The following is a 27,391-nucleotide window of genomic DNA, read 5'->3' on the forward strand; positions in this document are numbered from 1 at the left end:
ACCTGACCATGTGCTTGTATACTCTAGCACATGGAGCCATGTCATCCAGCCCTCGAGGCTCTCCAGAGGTCCAAAAATTTGGCAGCAGGGGGGCAGCAATTAATGCTTCCACAGGTTCCCTCCCACCAATGTTTCAGACTCATGAGGATATCCATGGGCCAGATAATGTGGTTCTAAGGGCTGCATCTGACTTCTACGCTACAAGTTGAGTACCACTAGATTAGACTTTCCACTGGAGTTGGATACCCAACTGTTTTAAATGGCCCTTTGAAAATATCAGCCTAAAACCTCTGCATAAGTCTCATTGACCAAGTTAAAAAAAGGACAAAACATCAGCTACAACTTGTCACTACTTCTTAAAAATCTGTAGCTGATTAGGAAAACTTTTGTAAAGGGACAATATTCATTGCTTCTCTTCTTCCCCCGCCTTCTTTGAAAGTGGCTTTACATGCACACTTCTACAGTTTTAAAAACTGTTGTTAGACTTCTATAGACAACTCCCTCAGCAAGTTGATTAGCTCATAGATTCTACTTTGTATAAAAGTGGACAATAACTTTAAACTGTTTAAGTGTCTTATGATAACTTTACGTCCTATGAAGCAGAAATATCACAATCAAATCGGGTTTATGTCTGTTTGCTATACTATAATGATTTAGCAAGATGATGTATAGGAAAGGAAATTAAACTTTAAACTTGCATGAAAATACCACTTCATTTCTGAGTAAATGCAAGGAAATTAGGAGTTTAACCAGGAAAACATTAACTGTGTCCAGAAATTGAAGAGTATTTGCTGCCATACACAAGCACAAGGGAAGAATTAAGAATCAACTTTAGAAGTGAATATACTTAGCATTTATGTCTGACTTAACCTTAAAAGCAATCTTAATTCACATGTTGTGTTTGATGCCATTTAAATTGCTCATTCAAATTAACTATCCCTATTATTACAATATCACTAGCTTTTTCTGCTTGTTGCCATCCCACAATTAGATCACTTAAAATGCATCCATAACTTGTAGTAAAAGAGAATGTATAATACATTAAGTCAACATTTTAACATCTATGTAGTTATGCTGCACCAAACTAATATAGAATTCCATTAAAAGCAAGAACACTTTTATCAACATATAGCAAAGAAAATGCTATTTTGACAACTACTTTCCAACTTGGAACAATTTTAATGCAAGAAACCTCAAAACAAAAAGCTGGTACTTTGGGGAGATGATACCCAGTTTTCTAGGGCAAAGTAACATTGGAGAAATCTTCACCAAAAGCTAAATTGTTGAGATTTTGTAATATAATATTTTAACAAAAAAGTCACCATTATAATTAGATCAATTTGGGCTAAGCATCCAATTTTTATTTTGGGAGCTTACAGATCTTTATTTCACTTGTACTAGGAGATGACCATGTTCAATTCTTTGGGAAAACTTTGTTTTCAATTGGACTACAGCCAAACTTTTTTTTTAAATGCTTGCTAATATTCTACTCTACTTATAGTTTCATAGTTTGTAGGGTCGGAAGGGACCTGAGCAGATCACCTAGTCCGACCCCCTGCCATGGCAGGGAAGAGTACTGGGGTCAAACAACCCCAGCAAGATGTTCATCTAACCTCCTCTTAAACACCCCCAGGGTAGGGGCCAGCACCACTTCTCTTGGAAGCTGGTTCCAGACCCTAGCCACCCTGACCGTGAAGTAGCACCTCCTGATGTCTAACCTAAACCTACCCTCTGCCAGCTCGTGACCGTTATTCCTGGTTACTCCAGGCGGTGCTTGGGGGAACAGTGACTTCCCCAATGCCTGCTGATCACCCCTGACTAGTTCATAACAGGCCACAAGATCCCCCCTCAGCCTTCTCTTTTGGAGGATGAACAGGTTCAGGTCCCCTAGCCTCTCCTCGTAGGGTCTGCCCTGTTGTCCCCCGATCATACGAGTGGCCCTCCTCTGGACCCTCTCCATGCTGTCGACATCCCTCTTGAAGTGCGGTGCCCAGAACTGGATGCAGTACTCCAGCTGCGGCCTGACCAGTGCCGCATAGAGGGGGAGGATCACCTCCTTGGACCTGCTTGAGATGCATCTGTGGATGCATGCCAAGGTGCGGTTGGCCTTCCTAACTGCCTCCCCACACTGCTGGCCCATGTTCATCTTGGAGTCAATGATGACCCCCAGATCCCTTTCCGCCTCCGTGCTGGCAAGAGGGGAGTTCCCCAACCTGTAGGTATGGTGCCGGTTGTTCCTCCCCAGGTGCATCACCTTGCACTTGTCTGTGTTGAAACCCATCCTATTCTCATCCTCCCACCCTTGTAACCTGTCTAGGTCTGATTGTAGCCTGTTGCATCCTTCCAATGTATCCACGTCCCCCCACATCTTAGTGTCATCAGCAAACTTGAACAGGGTGCTTTTTACCCCCTCATCCAAATCACTGATGAAGATGTTGAACAGTACGGGCCCGAGGACCGAGCCCTGTGGAACCCCACTGCCCATGTCCTTCCAGGTTGAGAAGGACCCATCCACTACCGCCCTCTGGGTGCGGCCCTCCAGCCAGTTGGTGAGCCATTTGACTGTGTGGGTGTCTACACCACAGCCCCCCAGTTTCTTAATGAGAACAGGGTAAGAGACAGTGTTGAAAGCCTTCCGGAAGTCCAGGAAGACTATATCCACTGCTCCCCCTGCATCTAATGATCTGGTGATCTAATCATAAAAGGCCACCAGGTTGGTCTCACAGGACCTGCCACTGATGAACCCATGTTGGTTGCCCCTAAGCATGCAGTCTCCTGCTGGCCCCTCCTGGATGTGTGCCAGCATAATTTTCTCGAACAGCTTGCCTAGGATTGAGGTGAGACTAACCGGCCTATAGTTTCCCGAGTCCTCCTTCCTGCCTTTTTTTTGAAGATGGGGACCACGTTGGCCCTCTTCCAGTCCTCTGGTACTTCACCAGAGCACCATGAGTGCTCATAAAGTTGTGCCAGGGGACTTGCAATGACCTCGGCCAGTTCCTTTAGAACTCTAGGGTGGAGATCATCTGGGCCGGCTGACTTGAATACGTCCGACCCCTCCAGAAGCTCCCTAACTAAATTCTTGCTAACCTGTGGCCTAGGTGTGCCTCCCCTGGGGCCCAAGGGGGGCTCAGCAGGGAGGTGGCTGTTCTGGTCCCTACTTAGGAAGACGGAGGCAAAGAAATCATTAAACATGTTAGCTTTGCCGCCTGGTGTGACAACCAAGTTACCCATGTCGTCCTGCAACGGCCCCACATTACCTGGGACCTTCTTTTTATCCCCTACGTATTTAAAAAAAGACTTCTTATTGTCCTTTAATTTGGGAAGCTAGTCCCAGTTCCATCTCTGCCTTGGCCTTCCTAACTGCCCCCCTACATCCCCAAGCAACTACAGAATAGCCCTCCCTGGTGATGACCCCTTCTTTCCACTGGGTATAAGCTTCCTTTTTAGCAAGGAAACATTCCCGGATTCTTTTGGTGAGCCACAGAGGCTTGTGTGCTCTCCTGCTCCCTTTGATCCTCGTTGGGATTACCTTCCTTTGGGCTTGGAGGATCGTCTCCTTAAGGAGCGACCACTCTCCTTGGACACTTGGCTCCCCTCCCCCCCCGGGACCTCAGTGCTTCTCCAACTATCCTCCTTAGCTTGTTGAAGTCTGCCCTCCTAAAATCTAGGGCCGCTGCCTCACTGCATGCCTTTGCCACCTTGCACTGGAAGGTGAATTCCAACAGGTGATGATCGCTGTCGCCCAGGTGGTCAAGCACTCGCAGCCCCCTTACCAGGTCATCACCCATGGCCAGCACTAGGTCCAACAAGGTGTCCCCCCTGGTGGGGCTGTGCACCTCCTGGGTTAGATGGAGGTCCTGCACTCTGGCCAAGAACCTACGTGAGCATTCGGACCTGGTTGACTGCTCTTCCGCAGATGTCTGGGAAATTCAGGTCCCCCATGACAACCACATCCTTAGCCTTCACTACCTCTGTGAGCTGACCCAAGAATTCCTGGTCAAGCTCTTCTCCCTGGTCGGGAGGTCTGTAGTAGACTCCCACTATTAAGTCCCTTTCCCCTCGATTGCCTTGTACTCTAACCCAAAGCACTTCAGAGTGCCCCTCCCCTGGTTCCATGATCTCAGTTGCTGTTGGTAGGACTATACATTTTAGATAATGTACTATGTAACTTCAATGTTGGGCTCTGTGACTTTATTAGAAACTGAGGTGGTGACTTTGCCCAATTTCTTCCTGTGAAATTATTTTGTTCTTTCTCCAAACGAACTACTTCATCATAAGAACTAGCATTATATCCAGACAACAGATTTCATATAATACTATGTTTTGGGGTTTTTAGTTTCTCCCTCTTAACTAATACTTCATTATAGCCATCCTAGACTTTTGCTATTTGTCACCAGTTCCGAGATGCAGAAAAAAATGCCCTTAATATGCAAGTTCCCTAGCCCTGAACTACACACACCTGTTTATGTGACCAGAAACCAGTACAAATCTGTAATGCACAAAAGCTCAGAGCACATAAACTACTCTTTAAAATAGCTGAAACTGGTTTAAGATGAACCTGGATGGATATAGTATCGTATTTAATGGGTTTTGGTTAAATTGGTTTATTGAACTTCTATCCCAGATCTTCTCCATATTCAAGTTAACTTGCAGTCCCCCAGCATCCCAAAATGTTTTGCATGGTTTTCCCTGCCCTTTTATAGGGTGGGTGGCCTAACCTTAACAAGCTGTCTGTTTCAGCCAAGCAAGGAGACATGCTCTAGCATCCTGTGGCTTCTAGCCTCCAGAATCAAAAGTAAATGTCAGTTGCTTATTGGTCCAATCTATGCAGCTTGGATGCATCTGTGAGGACTGAATTTATGCAGTCTCAGGTTTTTGGTGCTCTGTACTTGGCCCAGGTGTTTGTACCAAAAACTTTTATTTTCAGTTTAATGACCCAAAAGTGGAGGTGGAAGAAGTAGCAAGCATAGATGCTCTGAACCTGTTTAGATGGCACTGAAGATGGTTGTACTCACCTGGTGCTGGGTTCTGTAAACTGCTGTATGAACAGTCTGATCTAGCAAAGCACTTCTTTGATTTGGGCTATGTGATCCCACTGACTTCACTGAACTGATGCCACAGTAATCAAGGTCTTGCAAGGTTAGAGTGCTACTTAAAGTTTCTGCTATTTCTATAGGATCAGGCTAAATATGAACAAAAACATCTGTATTTTCCCCACTTATTCTATTGCAGACTAACTATCCATGTCAACTCCTGCCAGACCCTGTTTCATAGCTAACACCTCTTGGGGTCGGTGGGATTTATTGTATGAATAAAATGAGATGTCATGATTCACCCTGCTTCCCCAAATACTTTATCATTTTGTATCTATAAAGCAACTGAATTAAATTTTTCTCTTGGAATTGGAAGGCCCTCTAACAGCAATAGCCCTTCAAAGATATAGTCATCTAGCTCAGATGCTGATTTTTTCATAGGTGACCTTAGATAGGCAACCTTGATTTTGGTTAGACCTCTTTGTAAAACTTCATAATTTTTTTTCTTTTGTTTAGAAACTTAACTATAGTTCAAACGCTGCCAAAACTCATTCGGAATGTTTACCCTTCTGTAAGTGGCAAAGGTCAACAATACCAAAATGAATAAAATGGAAACCTATAAATGCAACATCTCGAAGACCTGAGATTAAAAAGAAAACAGGGTCCTAAGAGCAAGAAGTTTATATAGCCACACTTGTGTTGATTTTCCAATGGCAAGAATAACTTTAAAGTTCAAGTGTGTGTATGGATGCATCTACATGAGGTACTTAGCTGAGTGGTAGCATAGTTTACTGAGAAGTAAGCATGTGCATATCCTTACTACATATTAAACCTCACTATTCACAGGTAAATTTGCTACCTGCAAATGCAAGTAGCAAATTTACTTTTAATTGGTAACAGTGCAGTAGCACCTGTGTAGACAACTGACAAATCTGTTCCTGGTCAGCCATCCACCAGGGGGTTGGAGATTGCTCCTTGCCCCCAGAAGCTGCCTGTTGCTGGGTCAGGCTCCACCACCAGAGTCTGGGTAGGGACTGTCCCCCTTTCCTGGCAGCAGGGAGCTTCAAGATTGTGATCAGGGAGTGGGGACTCGGAGAACTTAGTCTTAGAGCTCAGGCTAGAAGATAATGGAGCCAGTGTTGAAAGCTCCCCACACTGTTTCCCACTTAGCTGTGCTCATGGAGCTGAATGGGGAACAGGCTCCCCACCCTCCAACCCATATGCAGACTAGGGGCTGGGAACTGTCTTGGTCAGGGGCAGGTCCCAGACCTGTGCCCCAACTGGCTGATCAAGATGTGGGGCTTGGAAAAAGCTGCAGAGATGCAAGCTAGCTGCCCTATTTGGGGTAGGGGGCTAGCCTAGGATCTAGCCATCCCCTGCAGCTCTTTCCAAGTCACATGCCCCTAATTGGAGAACCAGGGCCAGGAGCTCCCTGGTGCTGGGGGACAGTGTCCCTGCCCTAGCAACAGGCTGCCCCCAGGGGTAGGATGTAATGTCCCAGCTCTGGCCAAGAGGTGGCTGTCTCCTAGCTTGGTGCTCCCTGCCAGTCCTTGGGCTAGCACCCAGAGGGAGCATAGAGCTCCTCTGATGCTGGCAGAGGCCCATTGCAGGGCCCCAGGAAGTGGCAGCAGTTTGCTACCATTAGCAGCAAATCTGTTCCTACTGTTCTGCAAGTGTAGACACTTGCCTGGGAGCATTTACTTGTGAGTAAATTAATCCCAGATCAAAAGCATGTGTAAATGTACCCACAGTGTGAAATCTGAATGGCTAAGTGGTACCCTGAAATTCAGTCTTGTGCTCTCCTCTCTCAAATTATAAAAAAATTGTCTTAATCTCATGGCTCCATGGAATTTTAGTATATTTAACTTAAATGCTTTATTTAAAAACAGTTCATTAATAAAATATGCTAGACTATTAACAAATTAAGTAGAAGATTGTTTAGGAACTAAAGAATATTAGCGATATAAAACTCAATGGATCAGTGCACAAGGGAAGGAACAGGAGGAGGTAAAATGAGAGGATTAATGTAAAATCACTTGCTGCGAAATGGAAGTATGGAGAGAGAAAATAGAAACTAAAAATCAAACTTAACTCTTCAGTTTGTGTACAGATAGTGATTTATCACAGAATTAGGGAAGTTAAAATATCAAAGCCTTATTTTGTATGAGTGGAAACATTCCTTCATTGTCAGTCTTGGCATCAGCAACTTCCCATAGTTCATTTCCATACCCTTTGCTTCTTCTATGGGAAAGTGGATGCATCTACATGGCATGCTATGTTGTCATAGCAGTGTCTGCACATGACCAGCAGCTACTTCGCCATTGTAGCATGCTCCCCTATTATAGCACACTGTTACAGCAAAGTAGCTGCTAAAAATAACTGCACTTTGTGGGAGGCTACTACATCATGCTTTAGTACTTCCAGAAGTACTAAAGCACAGCACAGTAACAATGTCACCGTAGGGTGCATAGATGTACCCAGTAACACCTTTTTTAGTTCCACCTCAAATCAAATCCAGTAAAAGGTGAAAAAGACATCTGAGATGGGACAACTGTTGTCCTGTCTGTACTTCATAGAGAAAATCCTGCCTAAAGAGTCTAGTTGGAAGATTGGCTTTCTTCCAGTCTTTAGGCACCACATTTGTGTCTGGTACCTATCTTCAAGAAAGGGAGGAAAGTGGATTTGGTAAACTACAGGCCCATCAGCCTGACCTCTATCCCGGGCAAGGTCTTAGAAAAGATCGTCAAATGATTTGGCCGATAGCAACATCCTGAGGGATAGCCAGCATGGATTTGTTGTGGGGAGGTCCTGCTTGACTAATCTTCATAGAATCATAAAAGTAGGGTTGGAAGGGACCTTGTAGATCTTCAGGTTTGACCTCCTGCCTGGGCAGGAGAAAAAACTGGGCTCAAATGACTCCAGCCAGATAAGCATCAAGCCTCCTCTTAAGACCCCCAGGGTAGGAGCCAGCACTACTTCCCTTGGAAGTTGGTTCCAGATCCTAGCCACCCTAACTGTGAAGTAGTTCTTACGGATGTCTAATTTTATTTCCTTTTATGACCAGGTGACCTATCGCCTGCACAAGGGAGAGGTGATTGTTGTAATACTTGACTTCAAAAAACTTTTGATCTGGTATCTCATAATCACCTCTTGGCAAAACTGTCTAATTGTGCCCTCAGCCTCGCCACAATCTGCTGGCTGAGGCATTGGCTCTGTGGTAGGACCCAGAGGGTGGTGGTTGATGGAAGTCAATTGTTGTGGTATGCTGTGACCAGTAGGGTCCCTCAAGGCTTTGTCCTTGGGCCTATACTAATCACCACCTTCATTTAATGATGTGAACATCTGTATCAGAAGTGGACTGGCCAAGCCTGCCAATGACACCAAACTGGGGTAAAGTGCCCACACCTGAGGACAGAAGGGTGATCCAGGCTGACCTGGACAGGCTCAGGGAATGGGCAGATGAGAACCTGACAGTGTTTGACACCAAAAAAATGCAAGGTTCCCCACCTTGGGAAGAAAAACCTACAGCTTGCTTATAGGCTTGGCAAAGCTATGATGGCTAGCACTATGGACAGGGGGTCAAGATGAACATGAGCCTTCAGTGTGATGCTGCAGCTAGTAAAGCGAGCAAAATGCTGGCTTGCATCCATAGATGCTTCTCAAACAAATCCCAGGAGGTCATTCTCCTGTTGTACTTAGCCTTGGTGAGGCCACAGCTGGACTACTATCCAGTTTTGGGCTCCACAATTCAAAAAAGGATGTGGAGAAGCTTGAGAGAGTGCAGAGGAGAGCCATGTGCATGATCAGAGGTCAGGAAAACAGACCTTACGATGAGAGGCTGAGAGCCATGGGACTCTTCAGCCTGGAAAAGTGCAGGCTCAGGGGTGATCTGGTGGCCACCTACAAATTTTATCAGGGATGCTCACCAAGATCTGGGGGAACATCTGTTCACCAGAGCACCCCAAGGGATGACCAGGTTCAACAGTCACAAACTCCCCCATGACCATTTTAGGCTGGACATGAAGAACTTCTTTACTGTCTGAAGCCCAAAGGTTTGGAATACACTGCCACCAGAAGTAGTTCAAGCACCTACTTTGAACACCTTCAAGAGACACTTAGATGTTTATCTTGCTGGGATCTTATGACCTGTTGACTTCCTGCCCCTGGGGCAGGGGCCTGGACTTGATCTTCTGAGGTCCCTTCAAGCCCTAATGTCTATGAATCTATGATCCTAGCAGGGTGCAGGGCCTGGACACAAAGAAGCTAGCAGCAGGGAGGGGGATGGGGGTATCAACCAGCTGGATACAAAGCTGCCAGAGGTGCGGAGTCAGTACCCCTAGGTGGGCCCTTCAGAAGGGGTTGCAACCACTGGGCCCAGCTCCCTGGGGTCCCTGAAACATGAAGCCTGGGGTGGTTGCACCACTTCACACCCCCTCCCCTCCAGGACAGCCCTGAGTCTAGTAATATTCTTTCAGCTTCTATCTAATAGAAAATGGCTACTGCTAACTTCCAAACAGCAGTGTTAGGTCTGATAGCACACTTAAGTTCTAAGAACCTATTTGAGCTGTGCTTTAAGTTCAACTGAAAGGATTTAATCAGCTTCAGCATAAACAAGAATAACTCTATAAACTCTTCAAATTTTTGTATGCCCTGAGGCCTTGTGGACAGAGCCTCAGAATAGCCAACAGAGAAATCCATTTCACACCACTGCAGGGAATAAAAGCAGCCTAAAGTAGCCTTTGGTGACATTCAATCTACAATTGTTCTTCTACTATATAAAGATCAGTCTGTCTTCAGTCCCTTTTGGATTAAAGGCAGCCTTGACCAGTAAAATGTATTCCAAAATTAATATTTGTTTGAGCATAAAAGGCATGTAGAACTTATAATCAAATCCTTAAGAGTATGGGATTAGTCTGGTTGTTAGATCAACTGAATTTGGCAAAAAGACTCCTAGTCAGAGGAAGAAGATTGGATTGGGGCAGGAGGAAGGATAATGGTGGGTGATACTGGATAACTAAGCATATTAGTTTGGCCTTTTGGCTCAGACCAACTGCAGCTGAGTTGTGAAACAGACAAATGCCATCTACATCGCACTGCTTGAGTAGATCAGCATAGAATTTTTTCTCTATATCTTTTGAATGCCATCTGCCAAAATAAAGTAAAAACAAAGCTACATGCTCCTGTCTGGCCAAGCTACCTCATAACAAAAGTTCCCTTTTCTCCTATTGATTCTAGGGAAAAATGAGTGTGCTACTTTTATGAATTTACTATCTAGCACTAGGATGGCAGCTTCCACTATCTGAAATAGGGTCACGTGGCAGGCATATGAATTGCAAGGCTTCAATAGATATTTCTCAAATATTTTATAGGGGGTGTTTTACTTATGTGTTTCAGAAATAATTTAACTATGAAAGGTATGGTGATAAATGACTAGTTTTAAAGGAATATTTTTAGAATGTGGCCACTTCATGCAAATTATCTACAATGTCATCTCTAATCTTTTGAAACTGGCTGCACAGTTAACTGCCAAGCAAGATTTGCCTACCTCTGTGCAGTGAATCTAATTTATAATGGAGAAACTGCCCCAATAGCTTCTAATCATCTGAATTTTGTGATGCTGTTGGATTAAGGCACAATAAGAATACCAAGGATAGTTACTATGTGAAGTCATGATTTGATCAGTCCACCTTTCAGCAATAAGACAGTTTTATACCACAGTAACTATTGCAGTTGTTAGACTGGTGTTAATAATATTGCAGAATAGCTGTAGGAATAAAGAGTGTGTAACAAATGGTAAATCGCTTAAAGGTTAGACTGTCTTAAGTTTGTGTCGGAGTCCTAAGGGACACACAGAATAATTTTAGGATTGAAGTATCATTTCTGGACGAAAGGATGGATAGATTGCTTACAGGCCTGGCAGGATCATAATAAATAAATAAAATGCAGCCATGTATTCTACAGACTTGTCTCTGGTATAGGCCATTGTAGTATTTCTCAGTAACTAAATTTAATATAAACAGTTATTCATTGATTTATATGTATGTATGTGAATATGCACTTACAGTGCTTTCTCAAAAAACTACTGGAGAACATTACTAGTATCATTATATCTCTTTCCTTCCCCCCCCCTCCAAAAAAAAGAGACAAAAAAAGAAAAATTCTATTGGTCAAACAAGTGGGCAAGCTTAAGGATGAGCCAAACTTTCTCCTGTGCAAAATTTAAAAACTACTCTAAGTGCAGAGTCGATATGATTAAATACATGCTGAATCTACTTCAGTTATTCAACATTTATGTCTCCATAAAAGTGCAGATCTCTATGGAAAACAAGTAAATTTTCAGTAAAACTTGTTTTGTTTTTTTGCAAAAACACCTCCAGTACTTCTTATCTGTCTAGTTTAAAGCCAAAACAGGTTTAAGGAGCTGTGAAAAATGTTTCTACTGCCTCAGTAAAGCCATCCCTCAAAAAAATGTAATGCAGTTTCTTTAAAGCTCCAGACAGAGGAGTCTGGCTAATAACAAGATCTTACAAAGAACAAACTGAAGCAAAAACAAACGCACAAAAAACCTGCATTGTTAGAATTTTGGTTAACCTCATTTTTCGTTTGTGAAATCACTTTTTTTTTTTAAATTGGTGCAAACAGTAGGAGAAATCTAACTCAGTATTTTGACTTGACAGTATTTAATCAAACTCTCTTTATTATCACTACCATTATTTCACATACAAAACTCAAAGCACATTTCCCAAGTATTAGGGAGCGGGGAGAGAAAGTTGCCCCTTGGAGAAAAGGGACATCTAAATTATTCCTGCAACCTAGCCTTACTCAAGACAGTAACCCTATTAGATGGTTCCTATGTTCACATTACTTGAGACACTGTAGCTTTTGTGATTAAAGTTTTGATAATCAGATGAGTCCTAGATTAGTAACTTGTAAATTGGACCAAATTAATCTAATATAACAAAGTTACCCAAGGGACAAACTTGGCTACTTATGTAAAAATGCCTACAGAAATTGCAGACCTGAATCTGTGGAGTCTCCTTTTATTTTATGGGGTTTTTTTAATTTTTATTTTTCATTGACCTACATTTGTGATAAATAAGGTTTGAGTTTTAGTAATTACTAGGTGCGCTTTACTCTGACTAATTAGCTCTGCCGTAAAGCATCACCATCTATATGTGCACCCATATTAAGGCACAGTAAATTTTAATTTATTCTGCCATAGTACTTGTTCCAGACAGCCCTATCCTATTTTATGCCACTGCAACACATGTGTAGATGGTGATGAGGGCTGGCTGGGGCACAGGGTTGCTACAATGCAGGGGTTGCCTGCTTGCCAGCCTTGTGCCGTAGCCAGCCCCTTTTGCCACCAAATACTACAACCGGGAACCTGGGCTGACCCCTCTCCCTCCCCTAAAGCCTCCCACCAGCTCAGGACTGCTCTGGTCTGGCTCAAACTGCTTTGGTCCTGGGTGCATGTGCAAATTGTGCTGGAGTTTACTACTCTGTGCTATTTGCACATATAGATGTATCCACTGATCGGTACAGATAAGTATCTGGTTATGAAATTGTCAGCACCATCCACTGGTGTAAGTATCTATTACTTCCTTAAAAAGCTGTACTGTCATCTTCATGTGATTATAAATTTAAATCTACCTACAATCCAGTGTAGATAAAACTGTTTCTTGCTCACATATCTATATCTATATCTATATCTTGACTAGTGGGAATAGTGGCTAATTAGTTAATTTCACCAAGGCTCATTTTTCCAGAACTTGTTCCTACACCTCTTAGTGAAAAAGCAGGGTTACTTTGTGCTATTTGTACGTGGTGCACAGAAAGTGTTTTTCTTTCATTATGTTGTTTCATACTTTATTAAATGCTAGAAATGTGGCACTATTAGAATTGTTTCACTCTTACTCTAATTCAATGGCACAAAATCCAGTATCTCCAAGGTAAGGTTAAGCAGGAGCTCGTACAGGCAGGGTTGAGATTCAGACACTGCAGATATAATCCATCTCCCTGACACATGCAGTGCTTCATTGTGAGACTGCCAGACACAGTCTGCTGAGATGAGAATGTCACAGAATACCAAAATAGGGGAGATGCAGTTTTGTTCATCATTACTTTTATCTATGAATATCCACCTAAAGATCTATATACATACCTCTTCCTAGACAGAGAAATATGAATGCAGCATCTAGACATAGATACTAGCATTCAAAAGGCGAGAATATAATGCATGTAGAAGCTGCTAGCTACCTGAATGTAATTTGAATAGCTAATCGGGGTAACTGCTTCCATTTGAAGCAATAGTTTTGGTGCAGACGCTGAGTCACCACTTCAGCTGTCTAGCGACGATTAATGACATGCCCGGTTGCCTGCATCTGCTGGTGTTTCTGAACTTAACTGACAAAGAGCCTGAAGGAAAAGAAGGTGCATTGTCATCATAGGGAGGGAACCGATCCAATAACACATAGGGGAAAACAGCTCCTTAGAAAATAAAAAGTGCTACCTCTGTTGTAATTACACCCAAGTTATTCCCACTCCCAGATGCATAAGGTTTGCCTGTCTGGGCTGGGGGGCAGGGAAGAACATTGACAACAACAATTGAGCAATGCTGTCTGTGACTGGCACCCCACAGTAAAGTAATCAGCAGCTACAGAGTCTGAAGTTTTGGCTTGAGCAAAAGGCAGAGATGCATGACCATGTCAAGCTAAATTACTATTGTTTACCAGTCCTGCTTAGAGAGACGTTATATTCCAAAGTGTTTTACAAATGCAGAACCTGATCCAGTGCGTACAGAGAACCTGCAGAGAATGCAGAGCACCTTGCAGTTCAGACCTCTATGCAAAGGCACAATTTCAGCAGTTGCTAAAATGCAGCTCCAGCTTTGACTAAAAACAAGAGCAGTTTAACAATTCACTGCAACATGAGGCAGCAGTTCAGATGAGGAAGTGACATGTAGCTCACCAGATTAGAGATGCAAGAGAAAGTTAGGTGGACAGAATATACCTCAATTGACACTCTGTAAAGCCAGTGGCATTAGCAGTCCTAGGCTGACTAAGTTTTTGGGTAAATCTGATATCTTTTATAAGACAAAAGATTACATTATTAATTAGATGAATAAACGAGATCTGAATTATCCAGGGAACCTTGTCTGCTTATGTCCCTAGACCAGTATGGCTACAACCTATAACCCATTAACAATTCTAGGCTTGCGAACAGAGGCTGTGGGATCATACGCTATCTATACCTAAATAAAATATTGAGGTGCAGGATACCTGGGAAACTATTTGAACTGGAGTTTGGATTCTTTAGGCCACTACATTATACCCTTAAGGCTCTGCATGAGAAACATTTTTCCTACTGTTTATCCTACAATATCCCTAGTTTTTCCAGGTGCCTTCTACTTACAGCATTCCTAATACAAAGATCCTTCCATCTTGAGCTGGGATCCACCTCACTGTTCGCCTCCCCACCCCCAATCCAATGTGCCCTGGTTCCCCAAACTGCATTGTAATAGGGCCCCTACCCCATTACAGAGAAGGGGAGCAAACCCTAGGGCCTGCTGACCAGCCAAGCTGTACCCCTGGGTGCAGACTTAAGGGTGGAAAAGACTTAAGTAAATGCTTACCATAGAGCCAATGGTAATGACAACAACATCAGGGCCTGGAGGCTTGCATGGAAACACTGCAGGGCCCAGTAGCAAGGGCCCTGAAATTGCTCCAGCAAACCAAATTGGAATCCACCTGGGGCAGCTCTGGGAGGCATGTAACCAGCAAGGGGGCAGGGGCAGGGAGCCATATATACACACAGGCCCTGAGCCAGAGCGGGTAGTCTGGCCCTGCATGCTACAGGGGAAGGAGCTTCTGGCTAGGAAAGCAGCAAAGAAGTGCCTAGTGGACCTCTGAGCTGCCTTGGAAATACCAATAAGACTGAGAGCTTGCAGGAAGAAATAAGTCTGAGCTGGGGGTTATGTTGATACCCATAGAGGGCTGCCTTGGCTGTTTGCCTACCTACCCTGATGGGGCAGGAGGAAGGTTTTTCCTTTTGAAGTAGTAGTATGTTCTTTTGCTCAGAAGGGAAGGCTTATGTTAACCGGTTGCTAGCTCTATCCTGGTGGTTTTTGGTGGTCCCATTAGTGTCCTGAGGGCATGTAATTGCCTTGTCCTGCAGTTACAGGCTCAAGGCATTCCAGTAGATCAGAGCCCAGAGCAGGGCCAAGCAGGAAGCTGGAGAGCCCAAGACTGAGTGTGGGGCTGGGATCTAGAAGCCAGGTCCAATATAGGAACCAGCCAAGAGAAGAAGGGAGTGAGACTGGGAAAGGCTAGGTCCCAACAAAAATATCAAGACTTCATCCTAACCCAATACCAGGTTGCCTCAAGTGCTCCAAAACATACCTGGGAGAGAGGGTGAGAAACCAGGCTTGGGAAGCTCTGGGCAGCCTTCCTTTCTTTTAAACACTACACATGTTTTTACATGTGCTCTGGGGGTGTCTCCAAGCGCAGTTTTTTTAATTTAAGCACCCATAGCATCTATCGATGTTCCCGTGTTTCAGAATGGTGGCAGGGGTGCTTTAACTAAAGGTCCTCAAATGAACTTCAGTTAAAGCACCTCTGCCACCATTTTGAAGCATGGGGACACTGATGCATAAGATGCAAAGGCTGCTGGAGTGTGTTTAATTAACATGCTTCAGCAGCCTCCAATTAATTGAGTCTGTTCTGATGCTCTGTAATTAGTGTGATGGAGCAGCCTCCCGGTGCATCTACAGGCACCCTATAACATCAAGGCATGGCAGCTGAGCGGAGGGGAGTGTAAATGAACAGGGCAGACCAGGTAAGGGCTGAACAGCCACCAGGGGGCATCATGGCAACTCTCTGGGACGAACATCTGGATACACATATCCCAAAGCTGAAGATCTGTCAGCTTGCCTTATTCTACTCCTCTTTTTTGCTTGAGCTACTTATTTTTCTGCATTCTCTCTCCCTTTACTATTCTTCTGTAATTCCATGTTCAGAAAAGTTTTGTGCTTCTCTTGAGAAAAGGTGTTGATTTTGCTTCGGAAATTTTGGGAAGGAGAGGTATGAGTTAAAAGGCTATAGAGGTAGCTTCTGTGGAATGCTCATTTGGCGGGCTGCAACTAGGATTATAAAGAGAAGGAACAAGTTGAGTCAGAAGACCAGAGGCTTATTTGCTCACCAACATGAGGCACTGATGATGCCAATTCTGCCATGTGGTGTGAATCTGGGAGATATTCCTGTCCTTCCCTACACCTTTTGTGCTCCCTGTATGGTTAACATTCTTGCCTTGGCTCTGGCTCACTCAATGAGATCAAAGCTTTCCCAGAAGCAGACAGAAAGTTAGAGCCTGAGAGAATGGGAGGCTGTCAGCCTTCCAAATTTCTTTCCCCTGGAGTACCAACATGGTTTTAAAAAGGTTATAAATAGTTCTTTTCATCTCCCATCTCTCCTGATTTTTAACTGTATTTGGGATCTCATGGCCATAAGTGACCACATCATTTAAAGAACAGCAGTTTTCAGCAACCGCTGATTCAGCTGCCACAAATTCAGTCTCATGTAAGAATTAGGGCCACCACATCCTGAAACACTACTGCCACTTCCTATCACACTTAGGTATGCCTTCGAAGTCATTCTTCTAGCCTAATCTGATTTATGAAAGCAGATGATTCAAAACATCAAGCGGCATTCAAAATTCACTAAGAGAGAATGGTCAAAAAGCCTGAGGAAAAATCTATTTAAGTTATCCAGTATTCTTTAAGCAGCTTATTATAGAGCGGGAGTAAACAGTATATGTGTTTGCCCTTGGGGGAGGGGGGAGCAGATGGGTTGCACTGGCCACGTGTAGAGGACACTTGCATGCCTTCTGGAGTCCCCAGGCTGCTGGAGCCTGCTCAGTGTGCAGGCCGGCCCTGACTGCCTGCTTGACTTGGTCAAGCATGCCCCCAACCCCCAGCATGTCACTGCAGCCCTTCCCCTGTCCTCTACCCTGAGGCTTCCAGAAGCAGCAAGTGCCCTCCCTCAGAAATTGCATGTGCCTCTGTCCCCCAGCCTGTCTGCACCATGCTATGATGCCTTACCACCCATGCCCAAGCATGGAGACTGAGGAGGTGCAGTGTATTCTGCTGATCACCCTGTGCAACTCTTGAAAAATGCTGTGAAACATCCAGTGGCCGCATCATGTCCAGACAGGTGACCATGGGCTGCAGCTTCCTGCCTCCAAGCCAGCTTCTGGCTATCCTGTGTGGCATTTCATACTGCACCCTGGGCCTACAAAACATCCTCTACTGGGCCACCCACTTCCATGTGGCTGATGAAGATGAGGCCATCTAGGAAACCATGAACACCAGGGTGATCTGGCACTGCCTCCAGACTACTGAGCACCAGTTCTGGGCCTGTGCCACCAGCAGCAACTGATGCGAGGTGGATTATCATGGAAAGCTGGGATGCAACTTCTGTATGCGTTGGGTCCCCTTCAAGGACACCTGCCCCTTCCCCTCCCCACCCCCCACACACACGCATTGCACATCAGGACATGAGCATTTGGATATCCCTCATTCCAGAGAAGTGGATGGCCATTGCTGTTACAAAGCTGGCTACCCCCGACAGTCTCTGGTACATCACCAACCGGTTCAGCATAGGCAAGTCCATGGCTGGAGAGGCTATTCAGGAGGTGTGCCTGGTCATCCAGACTGCTTCATCTGCCTCATTTATCCACAGGAGGTGTTGCCAGCTTCTCCTGCATAGGGTCCCTCACCTGCATGGGGACTGTGGATGGTACCCATATCCTCATCCCCTGCCCACTCCAGGGCATCCAGGCATCCATCAGTTGCAAGGGCTATTACTCTATTGTCCATCTTTGCTGGCTGGGCAGGTACAGCCCATGATACCCATATCTTCTTCAGCTCCTTATTCCCTGAGGTGATGGAGAAAGGCTCTACATTCCAGGATTCCCCAATATAGTCATCAGTGCCATCATGGTCCTTCCCCTCTTCATCGCACACCTGGCTTACTTTCTTCTGCCCTGGCTTATGAAGCCCTACACAGAACAGCTACACTGCTGAAAAGTGAGCTTCAGCCAATGCCTGAGCAGGTGCTACGTGACTGTGGAATGCCCTGACACCGGATTATGGATCCTCTGGCCCTGTGTCCTAGGAAGCACCACTTGCAACACTGGCTGCCTGAATACCATTTCCCTTCCCCTGCTCCTTTTTCCCCTCAGGGGGACAGACCGGGATGTCAGGGAATGTAGTGTGAAGAAAAGAAGTGCCTCAGTTTACAATGTTGCAGCTGCCAACATTTTCTTGTTAATAAAGAAAACCTGTTGAATGGTGCCCATGGCTCAACCTGGCCCCTCTTCCTACTGATGCAAACCAGCACATTTGGAAGGGGGCAGGGGAAGCTGGGTGCCAGGCTGTGGCTTCTGAGGTGTGATGGATGGGTGCCAAGGTCAGGGTCTGTGGGGCTGTGCCCAAGTGTGGGGCCATGGGGGTCCCTGACTGGGTGTGCAGATGCAAGGGTTGGGGTTTGTGGGGCTGTCTGAGTGTGGGAGTTCTCCTGGGCTCAGTGTTGGGGTCTGTGTGTATGTTGTGGGGTACTTTGTGGCAGGATGTTGGGAGTGCCAGGGCATGTCCAGTGGACATGGATGCTTCCCTTCCCCCTGCTGCCTGCCTGAGGCTGACAGATGGCAGGATGCAGAAAGCAGGGCTGAGGAAAGGGGCTGTGCTTGCTCAGCACTGGAACAGCCCAGGGGTGGGGCCTGCTGGGTACTTGCCTGGAGCAGCAGAGTGCAGGCTAAGTGCTAGCATACCTCCCTGTGAAGGAGGGGTAGCAGGAACCACAAAGGAGGCTTGGATGCCAGAGGATAGCAATCCAGCTTGAATCCAGTGGTAAGGGGTCATTCTGCTGGGACATGTGACGATTTGTGTTTGTTTTTTATGGCATCTTTATTTTTATTTTTACTGATTTTGAGGAAAAGTTTAAGTTTAAAAACCAATATGAAATTTCAATTAAGACTGAAATAGTATATTTCAAAAATAGAAGAAAAAATGTGGGAATTAAAATGAGAGTTTTCTTTTATATTTCTTCCTCCTTTTGACTAGAAGTAGAAGGAAAATCTATTTGATATTTCAAACCAGCTAAAACTCAGTACTACAGGAAACTTGTAAGAGTTTGATTTTTTTTTTTCTCTGTCTCTGTCTTACAAGATTTCTTGTTCAGCTCAGAGACCAAACTAGTTCAGATATGCATTCATCTCTTTGGAAAAGAGAGAGTTTTCATTTGAATTTGATTAATACAAATGGATTTGGCTGCAAAGATTTTAAATTTGTGTTGGCTCAGCAAAAAAAAGTCTTCAGAACTTCTTAGCTCCCTTTTCTTTGTTGCAGAAGAGAAAACTATTTATAATATTGATAATACTTTATACCCTATAATTCTTCTCATGAAAAGATGCCAATTCACTTTTTAACCCTTACTAAACGGAAAAGGTCAAATATTGAAAATTTTCCTTTTAAAAAAAAAATACAACTTTCATCAATAGTTTTCAAGGAAAAAGTAGTTCCATGTTTCTAGCTGTTAATTAGATTTTGCATTATGTTCTATCTTACAAGTGAGAAACTTCGTCAAAAAATATTAAGATTTAAAGTCTGCAAACAGAGCACTGACTTCAGCTGAAATTGTTGGCATTTGTCATGTTCCAGCATTAAAGCTCAAGGTCACAAATTTTCTTCTGTCCCCAAAAATTGCTTTTTAAGGCCACAATCCTGGAAGCATGCATTGAAACTCCACTTGTGAATCATTTCATTGAAACACTAGAATTCTCTATAAGCACTTTCATTTTGATACTGACACTTTCTCCATTACCATTGACAGAACCTAGTGCAAGTATGCTCATGGTGACCTGGATTCCCAAATATATGTGTAGAAAATGGAAACTGAATTCTGATTACCTCTGAAAATCAAGATGCATGTTTGGAAGCCTATCATTGCATTTCATCACTTATTGTTTCAGACCGCTGAGAGTGGAAACCCACCATGAAGCAGGGCCCATGTCGCTTTGAGATGGAGAGGGTCAGTGATGAGCTAGAGAAGCAGCCTTGGAGGCAGGCAAGACAAAATTGCACTGGCATGCCAAATGCCAACTTAACTGAGTTTGTATGTGCAAATTTCCAGAGGGTCTGCCTGTTGTGCCTTGGATTCCTCAACCACTCAAGAAGCTATGGTGGTACCTGGCAACCTACTAAAGATGCAGTCCCCATAGTCTCCTGAGACCAACTGTTGCCAATGGTGATATTTGGGAGCCTATCATTGTATTTAGGTGCATAATTTTTAGACAGCCAAGCTTGAAAAGTTTTGTATTGGTATTTAAAATCGGGCACCCATTGTTAAGATATTAAAATATATATTCTAAGATACTATAAAAATGTAGGCCTAAGTAATTCATCAGGGTTGCAGAAAATATACAGCAGCACTTAAACTCAGGAAATCTGGATTCTAATTTATTTTATTCTAACATAATAAAAGCCATGCTACTTGCGGTTGTGCATCTATCTGTCCGTAACACTCCAGGCCAACTGATTGTGCACTGCCCAGAGCCTTATTGACAGATAGACACATGGGTGAGGCAAGGCAAGGTGGAGGCAGTAGGGGCTAAGGTGTTCTCTGCCATGCAGGGAGGAAGGTAGGTGGGGGGAGGGTAAGTGAAGTGAAGGGGGGGGGCTTGCAGCCCTGCGGGGCAGCATGGCACATGGCTGTGTGGCATGTGGAAGGGGGGGGCTTGGCATATGGCCACAGGGTGCCATGAGGGAGCGGGCCCAGGGTGCACGGACAGACTCTGCTGGCTGCAGCTCGTGGCTGCAGAGTGTGGTGCACCCCCCCCGCCTGCTCCCCATGTGGTGTCATGCCCCCTGCTGGTTGCACTTGTGAGGTGTGGTGCATGGGAACCACCCCTCAGCTGCAGCACATGGCTACAGGGTGGGGCACACCCCTGCACCCACTCCCCATGTGGCACCTTCTGGCTGCAAGGAGCAACTGCCATCTGCAACCGTGGGTTGCACAGGGTGTGAAGGGAGGTGGTGCATGGTGCAGGAAGGGGATTCTGGTCATGGAGACCCACTGGCAGAAGGGCGGGGGGACTGGGGCTGAGGCTGTGCCAGGTTGATCCCAGTTGTGGGGGAGCTGCGCTCACACCGGGCCACTGGGCTGTGGGGCTATTGGAGCCTGGTGGCTCCTCCAGGGCCAGCGGCTCCCACCACTGTGCAGCATGGGGGAGCTGGGGGGAGGGGAGCCTAAATTGCCCCCTGGGGTCCCCAGCGCCATGTCCCTGCATGAGCTGCCAGTCTCTGAAGGCCCCACGAACCAGCCGGGCTGAGGCCCCAGTCACGGTGAATGTGGCTGTGGGTGGGCTGGGCCATGGGACACTTGGAGCCCAGTGGCTTTTCCAGAGGCAGCACTGGGGAGTCCACAGGGCACATAGCTCTCACTTCATGCATGGGCAGGGGCAGCTGCAGCTGTGGCTGCTGCTCCCAGCCTCGCTGCCCCTGCTCAGACAGCAGTGCAGTGCCACATGAGTCCTGCTGTGGGGCATGCTAAGGTGGACAGGAGGCACGTGTGCAGCATGGGGCTGGCTGGCTGGCTGGGTGTGTGGTGGGTGGATGTGCATGTGGGTGTGCATGCATGTGGCTGGCTGGCGGATGTGCATGCATGCATGTGGCTGTGTGTGTGTGTGTGTGTGTGTATATGTGCATCTGTGTGGCTGGGTGGTTGGAAGTGTGTGGGGTGTGGCTGGGTGTATGGGTGAGTATGTCAGGTGTGGGGGGGCACATGGGGCTGGACACAGAGTAGAAGGGCATTGCACACAGCTGGACATGGAGTGACACCAGCAAGGGACGGTGGGTGGTAGCACTCCATCCCTGCTGCCCACCCATTATTCTTGATGGACACAGGCATACCTCAGAGATATTGCGGGTTCGGTTCCAGACCACCGCAATAAAGCAAATATCGCAATAAAGCGAGTCACATGAATTTTTTGGTTTCCCAGTGCATATAAAAGTTATGTTTACACTATACTGTAGTCTACTAAGTGTGCAATAGCATTATGTCTAAAAAAACAATGTACATACCTTAATTAAAAAATACTTTATTGCTAAAAAATGCTAACCATCATCTGAGCCTTCAGCGAGTCATAATCTTTTTGCTGGTGGAGGGTCTTGCCTCGATGTTGATGACTGCTGACTGATCAGGGTGGTGGTTGCTGAAGGTTGGGGTGGCTGTGGCAATTTCTTCAAATAAGACAACAATGAAGTTTGCCGCATCGATTGACTCTTCCTTTCACAAAAGATTTCTCTGTAGCATGCAATGCTGTTTGATAGCATTTTACCCACAGTAGAACTTCTTTCAAAATTGGAGTCAATCCTCTCAAACCCTGCCGCTGCTTTATCAACTAAGTTTATGTAATATTCTAAATCCTTTGCTGTAATTTCAACAATGTTCACAGCATCTTCACCAGGAGTAGATTCCATCTCAAGAAACCACTTTCTTTGCTCATCCGTAAGAAGCAACTCCTCATCAGTTAAAGTTTTATCATGAGATTGCAGCAACTCAGTCACATCTTCAGGCTCCACTTCTAATTCTAGTTCTCTTGATATTTCCACCACATCTGCAGTTACTTCCTCCACTGAAGTCTTGAACCCCTCAAAGTCATCCATGAGGGTTGGAATCAACTTCTTCCAAACTCCTGTTAATGTTGATATTTTGACCTCCTCCCATGAATCATGAATGTTCTTAATAGCATCTAGAATGGTGAACCCTTTCCAGAAGGTTTTCAATTACTTTGCCCAGATCCATCAGAGGAATCACTATCTATGGCAGCTATAGCCTTACGAAACGTATTTCTTAAATAATAAGACTTGAAAGTCGAAATTAATCCTTGTAAAAAACGCAATATCTGCGAAGCGCAATAAAGCGAAGCGCAATAAAATCAGGTATGCCTGTATGTGTATGGATGGATGGATAGATATCTATCTATATCTGTCATTTAATCCACCTGTCATTCTTGACGGGATCTTTATCTGTCTTTTAATTGCAAAACCATCTGACTTTTCAGAGTAGACCACATTATCATGTTTTAATAGTATGGCTGCCTCTTCTGAGGCCAGTAGTCAACACTATCTATGTTGGATGTCAGAAAGGGAATACATACTAAGGAATCCTTTTGTGACATTCTGGCAGTGTTCTGATTACAAGCTGTTGTGATTTGTGAAAGGTTTGGGCATACTGACTCTTTGCTATATATGGGCAATATAGCAAAGCCTGTAGCTAGAGGCAGAATTGGAAAATAAAAGCTTTGGTCAGTAGCATAAACCTAAATGTAAATGGGTGTTAGGATTTGCCAGTGGGTTTCCGCGTAAGGGTGATGGGTGGGGTTGAGTTTTCTAGTCTCAGAGTGTCATTGGGGGAATCCACTGTTGCTGTTTATCCCATCTTGTAAGCCACTCTACATCTTTCTGGATAGAGCCAGGCAACCAATAAGAATATATGCTTTACAGATTTTTTTAAAACCTCATTAATAAGGATCAAGAAAAGCCTCTGAGGTATCATTCATAAGTTTAGTTGTTTGTGACATTGTTTTGGTCTATCGCTGGTATGTTGGAGCAGGGAGTGAAACAGTTGAGTATTAGTAACAACAACAATATTTTTCTTTTCCTTTAGAAATGAATATAGTAAAATATACCGCTGATTTCTGCAGTCAGAAGTAAGAAGGTGGACTTCTTTGCCTCCTTGACCTATGTAAAGGGTACAGGGTCCATCTGCTCAGGTTAGTTTAGTTTTTCATAGGTGAAAGCCTTGTTTTTTTCCTTTTGAGTTTATTAAAAGGTATATTAAAAGATCCAGAACATTGGTGAGATGATGGTTCAGATCAATCTTCAGATACGTCTGTCCTGTATCGTATTGGAAAATAGATATTATTTTATTTGATTGATTAACTATTGCATTTTATGATGTTGTTTGGTTTTTACTATTGAGGTAACATTTTTCTATCTTCTCATTTAATTTTATTCCTGACTTTTACCTTGAGGGGAAAATGGTAATACAGAGTAATCTCTTTGGTCCGATTCTACTACCGTGATCTTTAGGAACTAGTTTATTAGTTACTTTGGGGGAAAGAATATCATATTTTAACCTTATAGAAAATTCCTGGCTGTCTTATCTATATAACCTGGGTTGTAAGAGCAAGTTCAATAAGGCTGTCATCCTTCCGCGGAAAAACATCAGTCTTTGTAGTGTAGATACCATCTGGCTAATTATTGACTCTTCATTACCAAGACTTTTCATTCCATAATTTGAGGTTCAGTTTCTGCCAGTTTGTATGGGGACTTGCTCCTTTTAGCCCATCCAGTATAGTTTTAGAACTCAACAGCTATGTACAGAGAGTCAAAAAGCCTGAGGCTGAATTGATTCAGTCTTTGCCGGTTTGTTTAAACTGCAGAGATTAAACTGAAAAACAACTGGACAGACGTTTACCTTTTGATTCAGGAAATGCAGCCACATGCCTGCAGTAGCTCAAGCCGGAAGTAGGGGGTTGCTACAGCATGGCTCTCTGGCATGTAGCCAGCATGGCCTGTGTGTGTTCCCTTCCTCTTCCTGTCCCCCCTGAGGTCTCTGCAATTTGCAGTCCACAGTTACAGAAGCATTGCTCATCACTTCCTCTTCCTGCTTCCAGGTGCCTCTGGGATTTGTAGTCCATAGTCACAGCCAGCAGAAAGTTTGAGCAGGAGAAAGGATGTTTAACTCCCTTCCCTGGCCCCAGACTCTGGCCTGGGTTTGTCTAGGACAGATGGGGAGGTTCAGCCCTATTCCCTTCCTCACCACAAGGGGCCTTGATCTTCCCTCCCCTTCCACCACAACAGACTTATCAGCCAGAAGCTGCCAGGCTGCATATTGGAAATTGGATTGGTATCGGCCAATATGCCTCCTTAAAAATCAGCTCTTGGTATTGGCCCCAAAAATCTTTATTGATGCACCTCTCCTGCAAAGCATGCTGGGATGCTAGGGGACCCTGATTTAACTTGAAGCAGGAAGCAGTCTGGGACAGAAATTTCATAAACCAGTTCGACCAAAATCAGTTAAATCTGATACTACTACATTCAACCAGGTTTCTCTTAAAACAATTTCAGCCATTTTGAAACTGGTTTATGTGCACTGAAATTCTATTCTGTTACAGGTGTAAACCAGTTTCTGATTACTTAAACTGGTTTATGTGTAACTTCTGTACCTAGCCAACAAGCCTAATCCAGTATCGAACGTTTAACAGATTCTGTATCGCAACTTGTTCCCCTAACCTCTTCCATCACCTGGCACAGACAGACTATGAATTTGGACCATAATTTTTAAAGCACTTTGAGATCCTTTTAATTAAAGAATATTAAAAAGCTTAGTTTTCTTTAAAATAAAAATAGTGAAAATGACACTGATATCCAAATACTTTACATGTTCCAAACAAAACTTTTCTATGGCCTGGGTACAAATGCTAAATGTTACTGTTGTCCATGTTTGTAAAAGACCTTGTAGAATAAATACTTCATGGAGTACTTACGCACTATAATAGATTTTTCCAGGAAAAAATGCTAAATATTTTTCCTTCAAAGTTTTTGTTTGATGTGCATACTGAATGGCTCTGCGGCCAACATAAATCTAAAATATATTGCAGGATGTCCTAGGGAAGGAAGTAACAGAGGGTACTTACCAGTGGAATGAAGAGCCCGCTCAGCTCATCAGTCCCCTCTTTATTCAATTATGGCCAGCCAATTATGTCAGCTTCAGATGCAGACTGGCGAAAATAAAAATGGTGGCCGATGCCATGGGAGAGGAGCTGCAGCTGCTGCAGGGAGTGGAAGGGATCCTCCCCATGGGACCTGATAGCCTGACAACCTGGGGAAGACACTGGCAGTGCAAAGCAGAACACCCCTACTGGAGCCTGCACGGGACGGCGAGGGAGCGACAAGCATGCCGGCCAGAGATGGAGCTAGAGCTGCACCCGCAGGCAAAGCTGACCCCAGGTGGGGGTGTTGGGACAACAGAGGCAAGGAGGAAGCCATGCCGGGGGAGAAGACCCTGGGGGAGCCCTGAGGGGTTTACAGTGGTGGGGTTCAGAGGCACCAGTTTCCACCATCAGACAGGTAGCACTCAGGCCTGATGGCTGCCTATCTCACTGAAGATGTGGATCCGCTGCTGGGGGGCCCGTTGGCCTACTAGGCAAGTCGTGGCCAGATCTGGCCACAGTTGCCTGGGTACACCTGTTTTGTCCACCAACCAGTGTTCTGAGCAAGAGGATGCTTAGCATTGCTGGGACTGTAGAGACACCCCACCACACCTACTTGGATCCTGGTTTGGTGGAGCAGCTGGTGTTCCTCAAAGTGAACCTCCCATTGCTGGGGTTCCCCAAGCTCCAGGTGAAGATGGAGTGAGTGTCACCCTCACTCCATCTGCACCTATTTCCTTTTTTCATTTTTAAAAAACCATTTAATACCCTGCTGTCAGAGCTGGAGGCAGCACTCACTGCATCACCAGCCAGGAAGGGAAGAAAATGTCCCTGCTGTGTTCCTGAGGCCAGGAAGAACTTGGAGGTATGAGCTAGGGCTATGAGGAAGGAGGGGGCCCCAGGTCTTGACCACTAAAACTGCACTCTGCCAGGGTCAGAAAGTCTGATGGAGCTGCTAGCAGCCCCAGGAAATGTCAGGACCAAGCATCCCCCTGTTGAAAGGCGGGTAGGAGGTGCAGTAACCTCCAGCCGCCTCCCTCACTCACTCCCTCCCTCACTCACTCCTGGTTGGGGAAAGCCCAGACCTGTCATGTCTTTGACAGGACTGATGCTTGCTAGTTGCAGTGGAGTTATGAGGCTCCAGGTGAGCTCATCTTAGCTGCCTGGGATGCCAGTTTTCAGGTTGAAAAACCCTTTGTTAGGCTGAGGAAGCACCTGCAGTTGGTGTGTGTGCTGTTCCTGGATGGGAAGAATAGTAAAAAAGCCAGAGGCTGGCATGCAATGCAGGCAAGAAAGCCAGTCAAGGAAAATGAAGGCATCAGAAGGTGAGGGACATGCTGGAGTGGGGCTGGGAGGGAGGAGGTGTAGCAGTGCAGCTAAAAGTGCAGAGGTACCTGGGGAGTCAGATGTCTGGCAGGTTGTAGTGTTTCTGAATTCCAATGTCTATATTGAGTCCATGAGTTTCTGTACCTAGGAGGTTGATGAAGTGCAGTTGATAGGCTCATCTTTGAAAAATGACTTGTAAATTCCCTTTGAGGATCAAGCCTGAGAGACTGGGGACAGGTGATGTTCTGTTCTTGTCT

General features: G+C 45.0%; 1 long non-coding RNA gene across 1 annotated transcript in view; it reads left to right on the forward strand.

Moving 5' to 3' along the window:
• LOC149874335 (uncharacterized) overlaps positions 1–27,391 on the forward strand; it is a 496,867-nt gene that overhangs the window by 428,175 nt on the left and 41,301 nt on the right. Inside the window, exon 7 of the long non-coding RNA XR_016443822.1 lies at positions 23,759–23,864. This is a non-coding gene — a long non-coding RNA (uncharacterized LOC149874335). The remainder of the gene's footprint in view (positions 1–23,758; positions 23,865–27,391) is intronic.

The sequence above is a fragment of the Crocodylus siamensis genome, chromosome 1 (assembly GCF_052110815.1).
Source record: "Crocodylus siamensis isolate JL-2025a chromosome 1, ASM5211081v1, whole genome shotgun sequence".
Lineage (NCBI taxonomy): Eukaryota > Metazoa > Chordata > Crocodylia > Crocodylidae > Crocodylus > Crocodylus siamensis.